Source organism: Polypterus senegalus, chromosome 7 (assembly GCF_016835505.1).
Source record: "Polypterus senegalus isolate Bchr_013 chromosome 7, ASM1683550v1, whole genome shotgun sequence".
Classification (NCBI taxonomy): Eukaryota; Metazoa; Chordata; class Cladistia; order Polypteriformes; family Polypteridae; genus Polypterus; species Polypterus senegalus.
In genome coordinates, this window is record NC_053160.1 from 34304677 (window position 1) to 34323037 (window position 18361).

The following is an 18361-nucleotide window of genomic DNA, read 5'->3' on the forward strand; positions in this document are numbered from 1 at the left end:
GAGTCGACTGTGAGTGATACTGGCTCGATAAGAAAATGAAAACAGCACGAATCAGCAATAAGTACGAAGGGCTGAAAAGGGTTAAAACGGCAAGAACAAGTGTAACCGACGAAGTTCAATCTGGTTGTCCATCAGCATCAACATGCTTCATCAGAGAAGACCCACGAATTATGTTGTCCATTCTTGGTGCACATGAGCATATTAGCTATGGATCTGCGCATGCCATAGTGCATAATGACTTGGGGTACCATAACATTTGCGCGAGGTGGGTACCCAAACGACTTACTGATCTGCACAAGCCAGCATCCTTCAGTGAATTTCAGCAGGTTTCACTCCCTCTGCTCCAACAAATATCAATATGACTTCATGTTCAATAATGGTGCAGTCCTGTAGCGGAGTGTCCATGCTCATTTGACTTGGTTGCATGATTTTCAAATTGCCTTTACTTCTTGAGTTACCATTGAATACATTGTTCTTATTGGAAGTTAAAACAGTTATTATATGGTATATTGGGAAGTAAACGACCTATCAAAATGCTTCTTTAGAAGTCTAAAGTCAAGGAGAGTCTGTCTTTACTATGGAAGCACCAATGAATTATTTAGCTTTACCCCAGGGGTGTCCAAACTACAGGCGGCCCACAGCAAATTCTAAAAATATAATCAAATATGGCCCACACACAAAACTTGTTTTTACCTGTATTGTACTTTTTAGGTTTAACACAAGGCGGAGTTACTGTCTTGATCAAGGCAGCACCTTCACAAACAAGCAGAACCAAAGAACAATTTTGCTACGAGAGACAAAAAATGGCAGAACCAAAGAAGCGTACAGTGAGTGCAGAAGGTTTCAGACACGGTGGTAAAAATGAATATTTCTTCCTAGTAGTGAAGGGCAAATGTGTCTATATGATTTGCAATTAAATTATTGCAGTGATGAAAGAGTATAATGTGTGTCGACACTACGAAACCAAACATCAGACCTGCATGTCCTACACTGGTGACGAGCGAGAACAGAAAGTTAAGCAAATAGCAGCTAGTCTGCTAGCTCAACAACAGTATTTTTTCTGTGCTAACAAAACACAAGAAAATGCAACATTAGCCAGTTACGATGTACGCGCAACTCACTGCCCGTCACAGGAAACCTTTCTTAGATGGTGACTTCATAAAACAGTGCCTCACTAGTCGCAGGAATAATGTGCTTGGAGAAAATGCAGGAATTCAACAACGTTCGCTTGTCCAGAAATGCAGTTGTGTGATGAATTGAAGATTTGTCAGCTAACTTAAAATATCAAGTGTCAGATAAAGCTTGTAGTTTTGATTTTTACTTGATTGCATGTGATGAGAGCACTTTGTAATACAATAAATGCAAACCCATTAATGGAGAGCTGTGATGCTGTTTTTGTCTTTTAGCATATTCAATTATGAAGCATAATTTACCGATATTTGATTGGTTTTTCTAACTTAATTCACAGGCAGGGAGGGATTATACAGTACCTCAACTCTAGTGGGTGGCCCAGCCCTTTGTATATTTCTCTGTATGTGGACCCCCGTGAAAAAAGTTTGGACACCCCTGCTTTGCCCGATGCTGACATTGTTTGCTGCTCAAAGGGGGTTTAGCATTTCTTCCTCTTCACATAAAAACCTGACACTTCAGAATCCACTGAATTGATATTCATACAGATTACACCTAAACTTTGACAAATGCACCTGTGCAAGCAAGTCATATTTATTCTTGGTTACTGAATTACCCAGGGCTCAATATAGATGGTGTATTATTCAAGAATATTTTATTATATTTACCTAAGTATGGCTAAAATAAATATAAATTGTGCAAGAATGTCGATCTATATTACAGCAAACTACCTATTCAAAGAGAAAGGTGTAGCAGTAGCACAGCATCACTCCTGTCTCTGAGCTGCAAGTGTCCCTTTCAAGACCGTGAGGTTAGGCCGCCCCCTTGTGGTGAAACCTAGGATAGCAAGTGTCTCTGCATACTGTACCTTTCTACTTTAAATTCTTGCCTGAAGAAGGGGCCTGAGTTACCTCGAAAGCTTACATATTTTAATCTTTTAGTTAGCCAATAAAAAGGGTCATTTTGCTTGACTTTCTCACTACTTTAAATTCATGAACTTGAACTTTATTTCCAGGCAGCATAGTTGTCAGGAAATTATAACAAATAGGATAAAAGAGTAACTTAAATTATTTCATATTACAAATAGGGAGTACATCATTAAACTTTCAGTTGTGTCTTCATTTAGGAATCATGAAGTGAATTTTGTAGTTGTTAGATACCAGTGAAGGTGTGTGTGATATTAAGCATGACTCTGAGCTGAGATAATGAGACTTGCCCCAAGATTAATGACAAATTAATGTGGCTGATATTTGCTAGCTATATAATATGACATAATACTGTTCATTAATGTTGAGTGGACATCAGGCCTTAAGGTCAGTAATTTTTAAATGTGCCTGTACAGTGCCCTCCATCATATCTGGAACAAAGACACATTTTTCCTTGATTTACCTGCCTGCTCCACGGTTTAAAATTGCAAATCACACAATTCAGATGTAAATAAATTTCACATTGCAGACTTTCTTTAAATGGTATTTGCATACATTTTGGTCACAGCGTATGGAAATAACAACACGTTTTATACATTGTCCCCCCATTTCAGGGTACCATAATGCCTGGGTCACGGCAGTGGCAGGTTTATTCATTTAATACTTTGTTTCGTATCCCTTTGCATGCAATGAATGCTTGAGGTCTGCGGATCACAAACACCTCCAGGTGCTGAGGATCATCTCTGGTGATTCTCTGCCAAGCCTCTAATGCAACCATCTTCAGCTCCTGCTTGTTTCGGGGGGACTTGTCCTGATAAATTTTCTCTTCAGCATATTGAACGCATGCACAATTGAATTTAAATCTGGTGACTGACTTGACCATCTAAGAATTTTCCATTTTTTAACTTTGAAAAAGTCCTATGTTGCCTTAGCAGTACGTTTGGGATCATTATATTGTTATAGGATGAAGGAACGTCCAGTGAGCTTGGAAGCATTTATATTACTAAATGAATGTTATATATTTGCATGGATGCCAGAGGCCAGATGCACCGAACGTGCACGCGCACAGCGCCTCAGCACCCCACAGTCAAACCCAGTGGCTTCCCAGAGTCAGTAGGTGGCACCCAAACAACACAATACAACCTGTAAACTAAACTTCAGGTCACAATACAACCGCCGCCCGAACGTGAATGTGCACACCAACGCATATACAACCTATTGACGTTGACCAGATAAATAACCAAGTGATTGGATTGCTTCCTGGAGAAAGCCACATCTTTCTAAGTACTGACAGTGTTGATTCTGAACACGAAATCGAGCATCTTAATTTCCCATATATTTAGAATATTTAAATGCTATTAACCTGGCCATATTACCACAACACAATCTTAACCTTGCGTAGTCCCCTTCTGGGGACATAAAACTCTACAAATCTTAACCTTAAAGTAGGGACAATAGTCATGCTATTAAGAAACCTTAATACTAAACAAGGTTTATGCAACGGTACACGGTTGGTCGTGAACAGCATGAGAGAAAATGTTATTGAGGCACAAGTGCTTATGGGATCCCATACTGACAATACTGTTTTGATTCCCAGAATTGACCTTACAAGTTCTGACCTGGAATTACCTTTTAAACTTAAACGATGCCAATTTCCCATTAAGGCTGCATTTGCCATGACGATCAACAAATCCCAAGGACAAACATTGGACAAAGTAGGGATTTACCTGTCTGAGCCTGTATTTGCGCATGGACAACTTTATGTTGCCTTTTCAAGAATTCTGCATTCATGTGATGTTAAAGTGAAGGTTTTAACTACTCCATACCAGGGAGAACTGATTCAACGACAGGAAACCATCTTTACCAAAAATGTTGTTTATAAGGAAATTTTTGATTAACTATTTTAAATTTACCATTTTATGAATTGTGAATGTTTCATTTAAACCTTTGCACTCTGATATTTTTTTTACTTATGAGTTCAACAACTCAAAGACATTTTAGACTTAAATGATATAACAATTAAATTTCAATTTTAGTTTTAATAAATTGGTTAATTTTAGTACAGATATATTTATTTAATTAAATGAAAACTTTCCCAGGATGCTCCCACCCTCCATGATTTTTCATCCCTCCAAAGATTAGAGGGAACAGAAAGTGATTGCCATTGTTGGATTTGTGGTTCTTTAGAGAATCGGGGGTTTACTGGTTTACTAGAACTTGAGCAGATCAGAGGTGTTTGCATACACCTCAGAATTAATTGTGCAACAGCAGTTCCATCATCAATGAAGACAAGTATGCCAGTACCTGTCACAGCCATACATGCCAAAGCCATAACACCCCCAAGCACCCCAACAGATAAGATGGTCTGCCCTGGATATTGGGCAGTTGCTTTTCGTCTCCAAACTTTGCTCTTGCCATCACTCTGATATGTGTTCACCTTTGTCTCATTTATCCATAAGACCTTTTTCCCAGAATTCTGAAGGCCCTTTTAAGTACTTTTTCGCCATCTGTAATCTGGCTGTCCTGTTTTTGTGACTAGTGGTTTGCACCTTGTAGTATGGTTTCTGTATTTCTGTTCATGAAGTCTTCTGTAGATAGTCTAAGATCTCTAAGACACACACGCATACATCTGCCTCCTGAAGACTGTTTCTGTTTTGTCAGACAGGCGTTTGGGGCTTTTTCTTTACCATAATGAGGATTCTTCTCTTATCAGCAGTGGATGTCTTCCTCGGCCTACCAGTCCTTTTGTGATTAATGAACTCTCCAGTGTGTTCTTTCTTCTTACTGATAATCCAGACAGTTGATTTAGGTCATCATAAGGTTTATCGGTGTCTGTAATAGTTTATTTATTGTTTTACAGCCTCATAATGGCTTTTCTTGACTTTCATTGGCACAGCTCTTGTTCCCATGTTGAACAAAGACAACTACAGACTCCAAAAGGTAGAAGCAAGCCCTTTGCACCAATGAAGTAATGAAACCCACCTAAGTAATGACAAACTCCTGTGACGCCAACAGACCAAAACATTATGGTGCCATGAAATGGGGGAAAGGGAGGGGTTCTAGAAAAATTGTCATTTCTACATGGTGTGACCGAAATGTATGCAAATGCACTTAAATTAAGGTCTGCAATATGCGCTTCAATTTCGTTTGAATTATTTGATTTGTAATTTTAAACAGAAAGAGAGCCAAGCACACAGGTAAAGGAAACATCAAAAGTGCAATGCTGCAAGTGAGTTGATCCATGATAGTTTTTGTATATAAAAAAGGACACAGGGCAACATCAAATCAAACAAACAGCAACTGGGAAAGAAAGAAAGAAAGAAAGAAAGAAAGAAAGAAAGAAAGAAAGAAAGAAAGAAAGAAAGAAAGAAAGAAAGACACTTTGATGTCATGCAAGGCTAGACAGAGGAAAAAAGGAGAAAGTTTTAGAGTACAGTGCCTGGTCCAGCGGAGAAACACGATTATTCAACCCCTTAAACTGTCTCCCTTACATGTGTGTGGCAATATATATATTTCTACCTTGCAGTTTAAAATATTTGTATAGTCAAACTTAATATATGGATAATATCACTTTATACGATGTATATACACTAATCAATACATTGATTTAGAGTATATAATGCCACAATTTAATGTACAGTTTGAAGTGAAATTCAATATATATTATATGATATATAACACCTGTCTACCTGGTACATGACTTTGGGGTGATGATTGATGACCAGCTGTCCTTTAATGTCTATGTTATTATGGTCTCTCGGTCTTGCAGCTTTATTCTGTATGATATGCACAGTATGAGACTGTATCTAACAGAATTTGTAGCACAACTCCTGTTCCAGACATTGGTCTTGTCACATTCGGGCTACTGCAACTGTATGCTGCTATGAGCAACAGCATGTGTTATCAAGCCACTGCAGATGATTCAGAATACAGTGTTCAACCAGTCGAGGTGGGCAAATGTCACTCCTCTCTTCAGATCACTACATTGGCTTCATGTAGTGACATGAAGAAAGTTCATATCCTTGGTGCTTACCTACAGAGTAGTCAGTGGGTCTATACCTATACAGATGGAGACACTCGTGAGGCCCTATGCTCCTTCTTGACCATTCAGGTCTGATGATGAATGGTATCTGGTGATGACACCTATACGTGTTATCAAATCTCAGTCCAGACTCTACAGAACATGTGTAGCTCCTGGCAGGTGGAATGTGCTGCCCACCTTCATTTATAATTATGACTTTCACAATCTGTTTAAGAAGCATTTGAAGACTCTCTTGTTCTGTGAATTTTTGTCTAACTTAGTCATTAGGTTTTTGTAAAACGGGTCTTACAGCAAGCTTATATTTTGTTCTGAGCTCATCACTTGTGATGATCCATTTTGTACCTCTGTCCAATAAGAACTGTTCCTAAACAGTCCCCCAGACTGAGCAAGTTGTGAAAGATGTTTTGCGATTATATTGACATCTTTTGTTAGTTGCTTTGGATAAAAGCATCTACTAAACAAATAAATGTAAATATAAATTATATTTTGTTATAACATAACATTTTCAAACCAACTTATTTCAAGTCAAGGTTGTGAGACTTCAGGCCACCAGCCTTTTATTGGGTCCAAACACATACACACACACAGGGTCAGTTTGGATTTGCCAGTTATCCTACACAACACATTCTTGGAGATGTAGGAGAAAAATGTAAACAGACACATAGAGAATATGAAGACTCCACATAGGCAACACCCAGGTGACTGATTCAATATCAGGATCTGTGAGGCAGCAGTGCAACCCCCTACACCACTGTCTAACCCTATGTTATGTTTTCATTTTAAATGAATCTTTGTATTACAGTAATCCCTCATTTATCGCGGGAAATAGGTTCCAAGGCCGCAATAACTGAATTTCAGCGAAGTAGGGACACCATATTTATTTAATAATTTAACGTGTATTTGGACGTTTTTAAACCCTCCCTGTACTTTTTACAACCCACCCTTTACTCTGTTAATAACAGGGACAACTGTTAAGCAATATGAAATCGGTAGATAAGTTTACAGTTACTGTATAGCGAAGTACATGTACCTATATATGACGTGATGATGGTGTTAAATATGATGTGCATTAAAAATGATGACGATAAAGGTGATGATGACTTTTACTGCGTAGCCGATAACTGTATTTTACGTCTCTTCAGACGGCGGTGCCATTTCCAGGGGCACCTTTTCCACAGTTTCCGAAGGTGTATCCGTAGTAGTAGTAGGAACTGGCTCTTTTTGCGAGGCTGCAAAAACATGGTGATCGGCAGCTGCTGCTGCTGCTTCTTTTCCCGGTCGAAGAGCAGCTTGAAGGCGGTCATGACGTCGTCGACCTTGTTGCAAAATTGGACCGATCGAACCATATCGTTGTCCCATTCCTGTGACCGCTCTTGCAGATCCTTAGCCAGTCTGCAGCCACAGCTGCGAACGTTCTCCCTTCCTTCAACATATCCAGAAGTTTCACCTTCTCAGCGATCTTCATCATTCTTTGTTGGCATTTAGGCTCAGCACCAGCCTTGGAAAAAGGAGCACGTTTGGGAGCCATTGCAGGGGGTGAAAATTGAAGCGAAGTTCAACACAAAGAAACCACAAAAAAAATCACACACGGTACAGTGTAAAGTAAACTGCTCAGCGAGAAAGCTTGACGCAAAATGGCCGCAACTGAGAGACAAGGGGAGGTGCTGTGGGATCTGGGCATCAGTCAAAGCACCAATCACGGGCCCGATTAGAAAGCGGGAAGCTGTGATTTGTCGTCTCCCTCCCATGTACCAATCACAGCCCGTGTTACAACGCACTTAGTCTTGTTGTTCTTAGACTAGGAAATACTACTACTATATTTAAAAACCGGCGAAGTCGTGAATCCACGAAAAGTGAATCGCGAAGTAGCGAGGGATTACTGTACTTTCTAACTTAAGACATATACATATTTATGGATATTTATTGCTATTGCTTATTTTCAATGCTTTGTTTAGTTTGTTTAGTAATTTGTGACTGTTGTGTTATACCATGTGTTACACTGTTGCGATTTGTATTTTTTATCAGGTCAAGTCAGGTTGGGGAGCATGCACTGGTACAGGTCATTGCCTCACCCACCACACTACGAAAGAGCGCGGGATCCTGGTTGGCAAACCCCCAAGCAGACACATGATCCAGTCCAGCCCTCCAGAAATGACCATCTATATGCCGCAGCCAGGTGTTACATGGGTGTACCCTTGGCCTGGTCCTGTTGATCAGGTCCTCAACAATGAGGATCCTGTGAGCCAGATTACCCTCGGGTAATCATGCCACGTGGCTCTAGGGTCATAACTGATGCTCCCTCGCAATGCAGGTAATGTGAATTTGTGAATTTCCCCTTGGGATTAATAAAGTATCTATCTATCTATCTATCTATCTATCTATCTATCTATCTATCTATCTATCTATCTATCTATCTATCTATCTATCTATCTATCTATCTATCTATCTAATGTGCCTCATTTGGGTCTCCATGAGCAACCACTCATTCGACACAAAGCCAAACCAGAAGTACCTAAGGATTTTCTGAAGAGGCACAGTACAGAAGGAGTCCAGTCTTTGTTGGAGGTCACAGGATAGTGTCCATGTCTCACAACCATATAACTAAACAGGAAGCACCACAATTCTAAAGACTTGGACCTTTGTTCTTTTGTAAAGATATTGGGAGCACACACCCCTTTCCAACAAACTCATGACCCCACATGCTCTCCCAATCTGTCTTCTGACTTCATAGGAAGAGTCACTGGAGACACAAATATCACTGCCGAGGTAAGTGACCTCTTGATGAGGTTAACGTTCTCTCCACAGACAAACACACTGGGAGGTCATTAAAGGCCTGGATCTTGGTTTTTATCCAGGACACTTGTAAGTCCGGATATTCAGACTCCTCGTTCATTCTTTCGAGAGTTCTGAGTAGAACCTCCATTGACTCCATAAAAATCACTGCATTGTCAGCAAAGTTAACATCAGTGAATCTTTCTTCTCCAACAGATGCCCCACAGCTGCTGGACCCCATGACCCTGCCCAATACCAAGTCCTTGTAAGCATTAAACAGAGTAGGAGCGAGAACACATCCCTGATGAACCCCAGAATCAACTGTGAAAACGCAGAGGATTTGCCTCCAGTCTGCACCACACTCAGAGCACTAGTGTACCAGTGTACAGCTGACTTTGGGGGGATCCTGCAAACTCTCAGGATGTCCCACAGGGCAGGTTGATCAACTGAGTCGAACACTTTACAAAACTTTGCAGAAAAGGCTGCAAAGAATCACTGCTGATATATGTGTTTGTGCCCCATGAGAACCCTCAGTGCCAAGATGCAGCCAATGGTAGACTTTTTAGGCGTAAAACCAGATTGCTGCGGATGCTGGCAAGTGAGCAAATGTTCATGGATCTTGTTTTTTTATGTTTCTGTATTAAAAAGAATACCAAAAAATGTAGTGACACTAAATCAATTTTTTTTAAATCTACCTGGCTGTAAAGAAAAGTTCAAATTTAGGAGTGGTAGGTTCTTGTCAGATGCATTAATTCTATAAACCACTATTTCAGAATGGTGTTGATATCATCAGCATCAAATCAGCAGTATTGTCAAAGAGAAACAAAATGGAGAGATGACCGTCATTGGTGCTGAGGACAAGGTCATTCTCAGTTCAGTTTAGGGATGGAAATGGGATCTAAGCAGACAGTTAAAACTGAGGTTTACCAAGAGTTTCAAGACAGAGTTACAGTAAACGACAGACAGTTGCTTTGCTTCAGTACTGGTATGTTTCACACAAGCTTAAGTGTGATAAGACCTGGGTTTGACTGAAGGGAAGGATTCAAAGTGGTGAGAGGAGAAGCACCAGCAGAATAAAGAAGAGAAAAGATGTACAGTAGGTAGAGGTCAAGACTTGGGTTGGTTAGAATGATAGAAAAAACCATTGAGAGCTGAGAGTGAAAAGATTAGCAGGATAGTTAAAATGAGAAAGATCAAATTGATGGAATGAGAAGAGTGTAGTGCATTAATCCTACATTCAAAGTAAAATGCAAAGTTATGGATGACTACAATAAGGAATTTATCTTTCTTCCAAAGTGCAGGATCGTTTCAATAGTGTTGATTTTGAGAATGGATTTCCCATCCCTATAACTTCAGAGAAGGCATTTCTCTGTACTGTCAAGCTGGACAACCACCTCTAAAACAGCAGGTTGTAACCATAAGTCTTGAATTTTACAAATTGATCAGCAGATCTTTGGCTTAGTATGGGACAAACAGGCTTTGTCCCATTCACAGACTGTAGAGATGTCTTGTGTCTGTCTTTAATTACACACGGCATGCCAGCTATTTTATAACAGTTATCATTCATGGTACTCTCCATAGACACATTTTTCTCCCAACTTCTGAAGGTGGTTTTTAGGAGTTTTTAAAGAATTAAGTCCCTAAATTTTTGAATTCTTTACATTATGTATAAATTAATCTACACTAATAAAAGGCAAAGCCCTCACTCACTCACTCACTCACTCATCACTAATTCTCCAACTTCCCGTGTAGGTAGAAGGCTGAAATTTGGCAGGCTTATTCCTTACAGCTTACTTACAAAAGTTAAGCAGGTTTCATTTTGAAATTCTACACGTAACGGTCATAACGGTCGACCACGTCCGCCATGTTGAACTTTCTTATTTATGGCCCCATCTTCACGAAATTTGGTAGGTGGCTTCCCTGCGCTAACCGAAACCGATGTACATACTTATTTCGATGGTATGATGCCACTGTCGGCCGCCATATTGAACTTTCCAACGTCATTAATTTTCCAACTTCCCGTGTAGGTAGAAGGCTGACCCCATTTTCACGAAATTTGGTAGGTGGCTTCCCTGCGCTAACCAAAACCGATGTACGTACTTATTTCGGTGGTATGACGCCATATTGAATTTTCCAAACGTCACTAATTCTCCAACTTCCCGTGTAGGTAGAAGGCTGAAATTTGGCAGGCTCATTCCTTACAGCTTACTTACAAAAGTTAAGCAGATTTCATTTCGAAATTCTACGCATAACAGTCATAACGGTCAACAACGTCCGTCATGTTGAACTTTCTTATTCATGGCCACATCTTCGCGAAATTTGGTAGGCGGCTTCCCTGCGCTAACCAAAACCAATGTACGTACTTATTTTGGTGGTATGACGCCACTGTTGGCCACCATATTGAACTTTCCAACGTCACTAATTCTCCAACTTCCCGTGTAGGTAGAAGGCTGAAATTTGGCAGGCTCTTTCCTTACAGCTTACTTACAAAAGTTAAGCAGGTTTCATTTCAAAATTCTACGCGTAACGATCATAACGGTCAACAACATCCGCCATGTTGAACTTTCTTATTTATGGCCCCATCTTCACGAAATTTGGTAGGCGGCTTCTCTGCGCTAACCAAAACCAATGTATGTACTTATTTCGGTGGTATGACGCCACTGTCAGCCGCCATATTGAACTTTCCAACGGTCTTTACTTATGGGCCCATCTTCAAGAAATTTGGTACGTGGGTTCCCAACGCTAACTGAATCCTACTTACTTACATATATATACGTCCATAGCCTGCAGCTTGGTCACCGTGTGAGGCAGCGTTGGGTCCCCCATCCCAACGCCTCCCACGTTGTTAGCTGCCTGCCTATATAAGGCCGTCCATTGCTCCGGTCTCAACATTCCCTTCCTTGCTTTACCATGGGATTCACGTCTCCCTGCTGATAACTACAGCCTTTTTATTTAATCCACAGCTTCTCCGCTGTTTTATTGTTTATTTATTACGATTATAGTTATTGTGTTGGTATTTTAGACTTACTTTACATTGTTCAGGTACCCAGGTTTGTTTCCTGGCTCCAGCAGACCCCCATGAACCTGTAGTTAGGATATAGCAGGTTGGATAATGAATGGATGGAATACAGTATATTATATATGTTGTCAAACACATGTGCCAGAGGGATCTCTAATAAGTTCAGCTGAGGTGGGAAATACCAGTCCTGGGTGAGAGTAGGTGTTGTCACTAACGGTCTCCTCTTGATTTTCCACAGTCCAAGAAACACACCTACTGTGGGCAACCCAGCCCGGCAGTAAGGACCGACGGAAATCCCGCCCCTTCTGGTCCCAGAGACATAAAAAGCAGAACACTAGGAAGGTGGAATTGGTCTTGAGAGGACCATGGAAGGGAAAGTAGCTCAGATAAGCATTACTTGATTTGCATGAGAATAAGTTGTTGCCTTTTGTGTTCTGTTAATCCTTAGTTGATTTACTGTTGGGACTATTTCTGTTATTGTTTTTCCCTTTTTGATTTCTGTAGTAAACAGGGCTACCATGATGGTACCTCAAATTTTCATACTATTTTGCATGCCGACTTGATGGCGGTCACACCATGTATTTATCAAAGAAAATTTTTATTTTCATTTCATTGAATGTTTACTACATCACCATTTTATTTTCTTATGGACACCATTTCTTCATAGTGCTGGCATCTAGACGTGATGGACTGCTGCCAGGGGCATGGCTTTGGAGGCTATGTAACCAAAGTAACAATATAAAGGGTGTTGTCAAAAGTGCAATTTAGGTGTATGCTTGCTGAAAAAGTCTTGCTGTTCTTAATTAAGACCATGAGTTTCGATTAGCATTTTAGGTTAGAGACAGGGAGGGAGCATGCGCTGATTACAGCACGTTGCTGCACCCACCAAACGGCAAACCATCTGGATTAAGATCCGAGTGCAGCTGTGCAACAGGTGACATCTTAGCACCACACTGAACAGGGTGAGTTTTTTACAGTAGGCTGGAGTGCCAATCCTGCCACCAACCCCCAAGTTTTCACTCCAATTTGGAGGACCGACTTGCAGGGCTGGATGCAGATTAACATCATACCCAGGAAAGAGCAAATGCAGGTTCAGAGCCTTGCCCAGGGGCCCAACAGAGTACAGTCACTTCTAGTGTTTATGGGATTTGAACTGGCAACTTTCTGATTGATGGCACAGATCCCTAGCCTCAGGGCCACCACTCCGGCCATTTAGTTTAGGCAACAGAGTTATTGATCTCCCTGGTTTGACTTTTGCTCTGTTTACGGACTTGTGCTCATCTCCTGGTCCTTCATTAATTCAGACTACTCAGTCTGTTAGCACCAGTGGTACAATAAATTTGGGACAGTTTTATGTTTTGAAAGTCCAATAATCAGGTAAGAACATATCTTCAAAAAAATCACCCACAAGTCTGACTAAATTTCACAACTTATTCAGTTTTTTCAATTACATTTTATTTTATTTAAAGAGTAAAACACAGTTCACTAAATGATAAATACCATAATATGTTCAATTTGTGAAACTCAGTACTTAAACACCCTTTTAAAGTAGTTCTTCACATAGAATAAAACACAATTAAAATAAAAAGGTTCAGCACAGGGCTTGTGTGCTTTCCTTAGTATTACATAAAAAAATCTTGATAAATTATGAATGATTTCTGAAATGATGTTCATAAGGAGGATTTTTTTGTTCCAGTTTCTAGAATATTGCTTTTCAACTGGGGTATAAAAGGTAGACTAGGATTCTTCCAGATGATCAAAATCAGCCTTTATGTAAGTTGTGTAGTATACAATATCACAACAGATTTTTCAAAGCACAATGCTTTCTGATCTGGAATTACTCCAAATACTGATGTTGAAACATTAGGATTGATCTTACATCTAAGGCTGCCTAAGAAATACGCAAAAAACCTGCCCAAAATTGTGTGAGTATAGAACATTCTCCAAACATAAGACTGAGCAAAGTGGGTGTCTGAAGACATCATTAAGTGGAACCTTGTCCTTGGATCTTGCGGCACCCGTGAAAGTAAAGAAAACGGCAAAAATATTTAACATAATTAAATATATAAATGAAATGTTACAAAATTTAAATTCTCCAATGTTCTAAACCCAACACACAATGGTTAATATTGACAAAATCATAACAAGACACTCAAAAAAACACCTAAAAAAATTAAAATAAAAATGGCTTCAGAGGAAGGCAAATTTAGCCCCTGATTGTGAAACTCTTTGGAACAAAAACCTGCAGGCACGGGGTCCATCAGGACTGGCATTTGGAAACCACTGGTGTAGAACATTGCCTTTCCACTGAAGTATAGATGGTGGACTAGGATTCTTCTAGCTAAGAAAAGTCAATCATGGAAATAGTGTGATACAGGATATCACAACAGTTATTTCATAGCACAACACCTTCTAGCTGGTATTACTTTAAATATCACTGTTAAAGTACGGAGTGATTTTAAATCTCAGACTGTCTGGTGATTTACAAACTGAGTTCACAGCATTTCTAAAAGAGGTGACAAAGAGATGGGGGCACTTGCTGAAATTACATACAGGCTGGATCTTGCCCTGGCTACATTTTAGACAGTTTTAGACAAAATACATATGAACTATTACCAATGTTTAATTGAATCATGACATGTTTGGCTAATATTGAAGTAGAATGTATTTTATGAACAGCTAAATTCCATTTCTTTCCTGAAAAATTAATTGAAAGGTCTGTTTCCAATCGTTCCCTGAGATCACCAAGTGTATACTCCTTGACATTTGTTGATATACTCTGTAGATGCTGTCTGCTAAAGGTATACATTAGAGGTAAGAGATGTTCAATAGGTTGCATTTGACGTTTCTAATTTGTGAATAGAAAAAAAATGTATTTCTGGAAGATTACAGTTAGAGCATAATCGTTAAAAGGAAAGAAATACTGTATATTATCAACACAGAGATCTATAAATGTCATGAAATCTAGTAACATCCATATATCAAATACATCATAGGTTAAGGAAGGCTGAAATATGGGACTGTTGTAAATAGGGGCAGCAGATAAGAGCTTATATGCCTCAAAATGTGACCTACATTTGTACTGTATCTTTAATAAATGGTTAACCACTGGATTCCTAGAAAATTAACAGTAATTTGTATGCACAGGAGCACAGATCAAAGCATACAAAGCAGATTTTGAAGAATGTTTCCTTACTAAGGCTAACCAAGAAGGTGTATACTATGTTTTAGAGAACATTAACAGAAAATTAGGTAGTACCTTGCAATCATCAGTTTCAGATTTTTAGACTTTCTTTCTTCATTACTTTTTTATGTTCTAGTTGTTATTTTGTCCTCTACTTGTGTCATTTGTTGATAATACCATTGCTTCAAGTTTTTCAGATTTTGGTTTGGTTGTTATGATGCCTGCCATTGCTAAAGGCATGTCAAATATGTATGCGTCCACCTGTAAAATCATGGATGTTATTTTATTCAAGTTGTAAGCCACTTGATCACCCATGGCCAAAATTTTGTTTCAAAGGAACAACTTTTGTTTATCTTAAGACAACTGTCTGGCTATTTCTTTTCAAGATTTCTATGACTTTGAGCCTGGTCAATATAGAAGATTATTTGTCCCAAAATGAAATGTAATCCAACATATTAATTACATTGCAATGTCATGCATATGTATATGGCACATTTCATGCTGGCATGGTTTTCTCGTGTCATAAGTAAAAACATATCAACCAAATGATTAAATGCTCCTTAGTATGGTGTGCAGTCTTTGTATCAAGTATAAAAAAGCAGTGAAAAAGTGTATTGCGTTTTAATTCACATACACAGATTGTGTGTCTTAACTAAAAGCAAAGCAAAGGCATTGCATTTTGCTTAGCGGCTGTTTCAAGGGTACTGCATTTCGATTCAAACCATGCATTAATCGTGTCAAAACTAAATGTAATGAAACACCCAATCAGCATCAAAAGGTGGGGCAGGGGGCATCAACAGTTGGGGTAACAGGGAGTTGATAAGGCAGGTTGTGGTTGGGTGGTGAAACAACAGTCTCAAACTCAAAGAATTTTTGGGATCAGGTCATCCCCTTTATTCATGCATCTTCCCACTTATCGCCACTCTGGGGTTTTGCATAAATTAGAAATAAAGATCACTACTCGGTGCTCCATTTTGTGGCTTTCTCTGGCCTTGTAAGAAGACACTTCCAGGGATGCCTGCCTTTTATGGTGGCTAAACCGGAATGGGTGGAGTTAGGCACCCTTACTGGGAGGCTTCTCCGTACTGTGAGGGAAGAAGAAGCAGAAGATAAATGTAAAGGAAGCTCCCCTCTCATCTCAGCTGGTCATCACATACCTGTACTGAGCCTTTGAAGGAGTCCTCTAACACACATGTGTAACAAGGGGATCTGTTGCCTCACTGAACAGGTGCAAACTGGTGATGTAAATGATAATTTCATTCTGCTCTGTGTCAAAGGAAGAGAAAAAAATATCTAATATTTGGTAATCTCAGATGGTACGAACAAAAAGCTACGAAGAAACCAAGTTTGGTGATGTTTCACTATTTTCAGTATTTAGTTAAAACAACCCACACCTCAAAGATGTAATCACACTGATTTATTTAACATGTAAACAAGGAAAATAACTTTAGACAGCTTAACATAAGAGTAAACTCTTTCATCCACTGAAACATGCTTTTCACCATTTCGGTTAATTACTTTACATTCCACATCAATGGAAATGTACGCTGACTTGCCTCCAGCATACATAAGCCTTTAGAAATAAATCACCTCTTTACCCCACAGGTGACACACCTTGCCCCACCTTTTGACGTTGATTGGTCTTTTGATTACATTCACTTTTGACACGATTAATGTATGATTTTGAGTTGAAATGCAATGCACTTGGAGAAGCTGCTAACTGAAATGTAATACATTTGCTTTACTTTTAGTTATGACACACGACCTATTTAGATGAATAGACATGCAATACCCTTTTGTGTTGCATTTTAAATGGATACAATAAAACCGTGCCAAAATTAAATGCACCATGTACATATGCATTACATTTCAATGTACTTTAGGTAACAAGCTGGATTGCATTTAATTTTGTCACAAATAATCTACTGTGGAATACCCACAAACAAGTTTCATGGCGAACTGCTGATGTTTTGTCATTTACATCTTATTGTTAATAAGGAGAAATTCAAAAACAGTGAAAGCAGCTGCCTAAGACTAAAATAAGTAATTAAGAGTGCTGAATTTTAAAAAGTGAGACAACTAAAGTCATGAATAAAAATGTAAGTCGTGCAATAATTGACTTCTCATTAAGAAATTGAGTTGGGTCAATAAACCTGCCACCACTATGGCCCCTCAGGACTGGAGGGGCAGACCCCTGTTCTAGAGTCTTAAGCTTGACTTGATGGCTTATCTTTTGTGCCCCAGACAGCCTTTTCTGTTGGCCCCTTCACCCCAAAAGGATGGAAGTAACACAAAAGAAATACATACAGTGTTTAGTTCCAGGTCTTCCTGAAAGGCTTCCATTCACCTTGGGTTCTTGTACTGTTAAAAGTGAAAAAGATGAGAAGAATAATACCAATTAAAACATTTGTATACTTGTACACGTCTATCAACTTAAAGGTCTAATTCGATAATCAGCAAGAAGAGAACAGAGCAGTATGGCAGCACCAATACACACCACTGGACATTACTGTAAGTGAGGAGTGTGACTTTTGCCACCATTTAAATAACCTGATCTTCACTTCCACTTTAAGGTCCAGTGTCTCATCACCTGCAAGGCACCATAAAATCTGACTGGTGCCGAATTTTACTTGATTGGTACCTCTTTCTCTGGACGTTTCAGTCTTATCCCAGGACATTCATGTCTGCAGTTGAACTAAGGCAGGCTATCACACACATCCCATTCCCTTTTTTTATTCTGTGGCCAAATAAATCTGTACTTCGAAGAGGGAGCCTGAGATGTCTATCTAGAGTTTCCTTATTTTTTGCAGGAAGGCAAAGGCTTGTTGACTTCCTCTCCACTCCCTTCCTTCCTTCTTTCCGAAGGTACTCATCTGAAAAAGGAGAACAAAGTGATTGTTCCTGTTCTCTTTCTTAAGTCACTTCAAACACTGCGGCTGACTCTGCGTGTGTCCCCTCATCCCTCTGCAGTATGAAGTAAGCGTGCGGCAGGTAGAGAGCGAGCAGCGAGCAGGCGAGCGAGCAAAAGGCGGGAGCCTCCTGACAGGCAGCGCTGGTGAGTCGCGCTCTTCGCCGTGCGCCGGGACAGCGTCACGCCACGCCACGCCACACCGCGCCTTTCTTGCTTTAGGTGTTTGTACTCAGAGAGACGTATAACAATCAAATGTTTCTTTTAGTCTTCGTGGATTTTTTTTAATGTGATCAGCTGTTCAATGCATTCTGCATAAAGAAAACAAAATCTCAAGAATTTGAGGGTAAGAGGAAAATTAACCAGGCAGAGCTGCTGTGCT

At 39.6% G+C, this 18361-nt stretch overlaps 1 protein-coding gene and 1 long non-coding RNA gene across 3 annotated transcripts in view; one reads left to right on the forward strand and one right to left on the reverse strand.

The window, feature by feature from the left end:
* Positions 1 to 15870: 15870 nt before the first annotated feature.
* Positions 15871 to 17798, reverse strand: LOC120532454. Its single transcript, XR_005634297.1, has 4 exons — positions 17713 to 17798; positions 17379 to 17432; positions 16229 to 16337; positions 15871 to 16156 (listed from the first exon to the last, which is right to left on the reverse strand). It is a non-coding gene; the product is annotated as an uncharacterized LOC120532454 (long non-coding RNA).
* A 173-nt stretch (positions 17799 to 17971) lies between these two features.
* Positions 17972 to 18361, forward strand: part of znf366 (zinc finger protein 366) — a 47557-nt gene continuing 47167 nt past the window's right edge. For both annotated transcript variants that reach the window (XM_039758466.1, XM_039758465.1), the window contains exon 1: positions 17972 to 18126. The gene's annotated coding sequence lies outside the window, so the exon portion shown is untranslated. The remainder of the gene's footprint in view (positions 18127 to 18361) is intronic.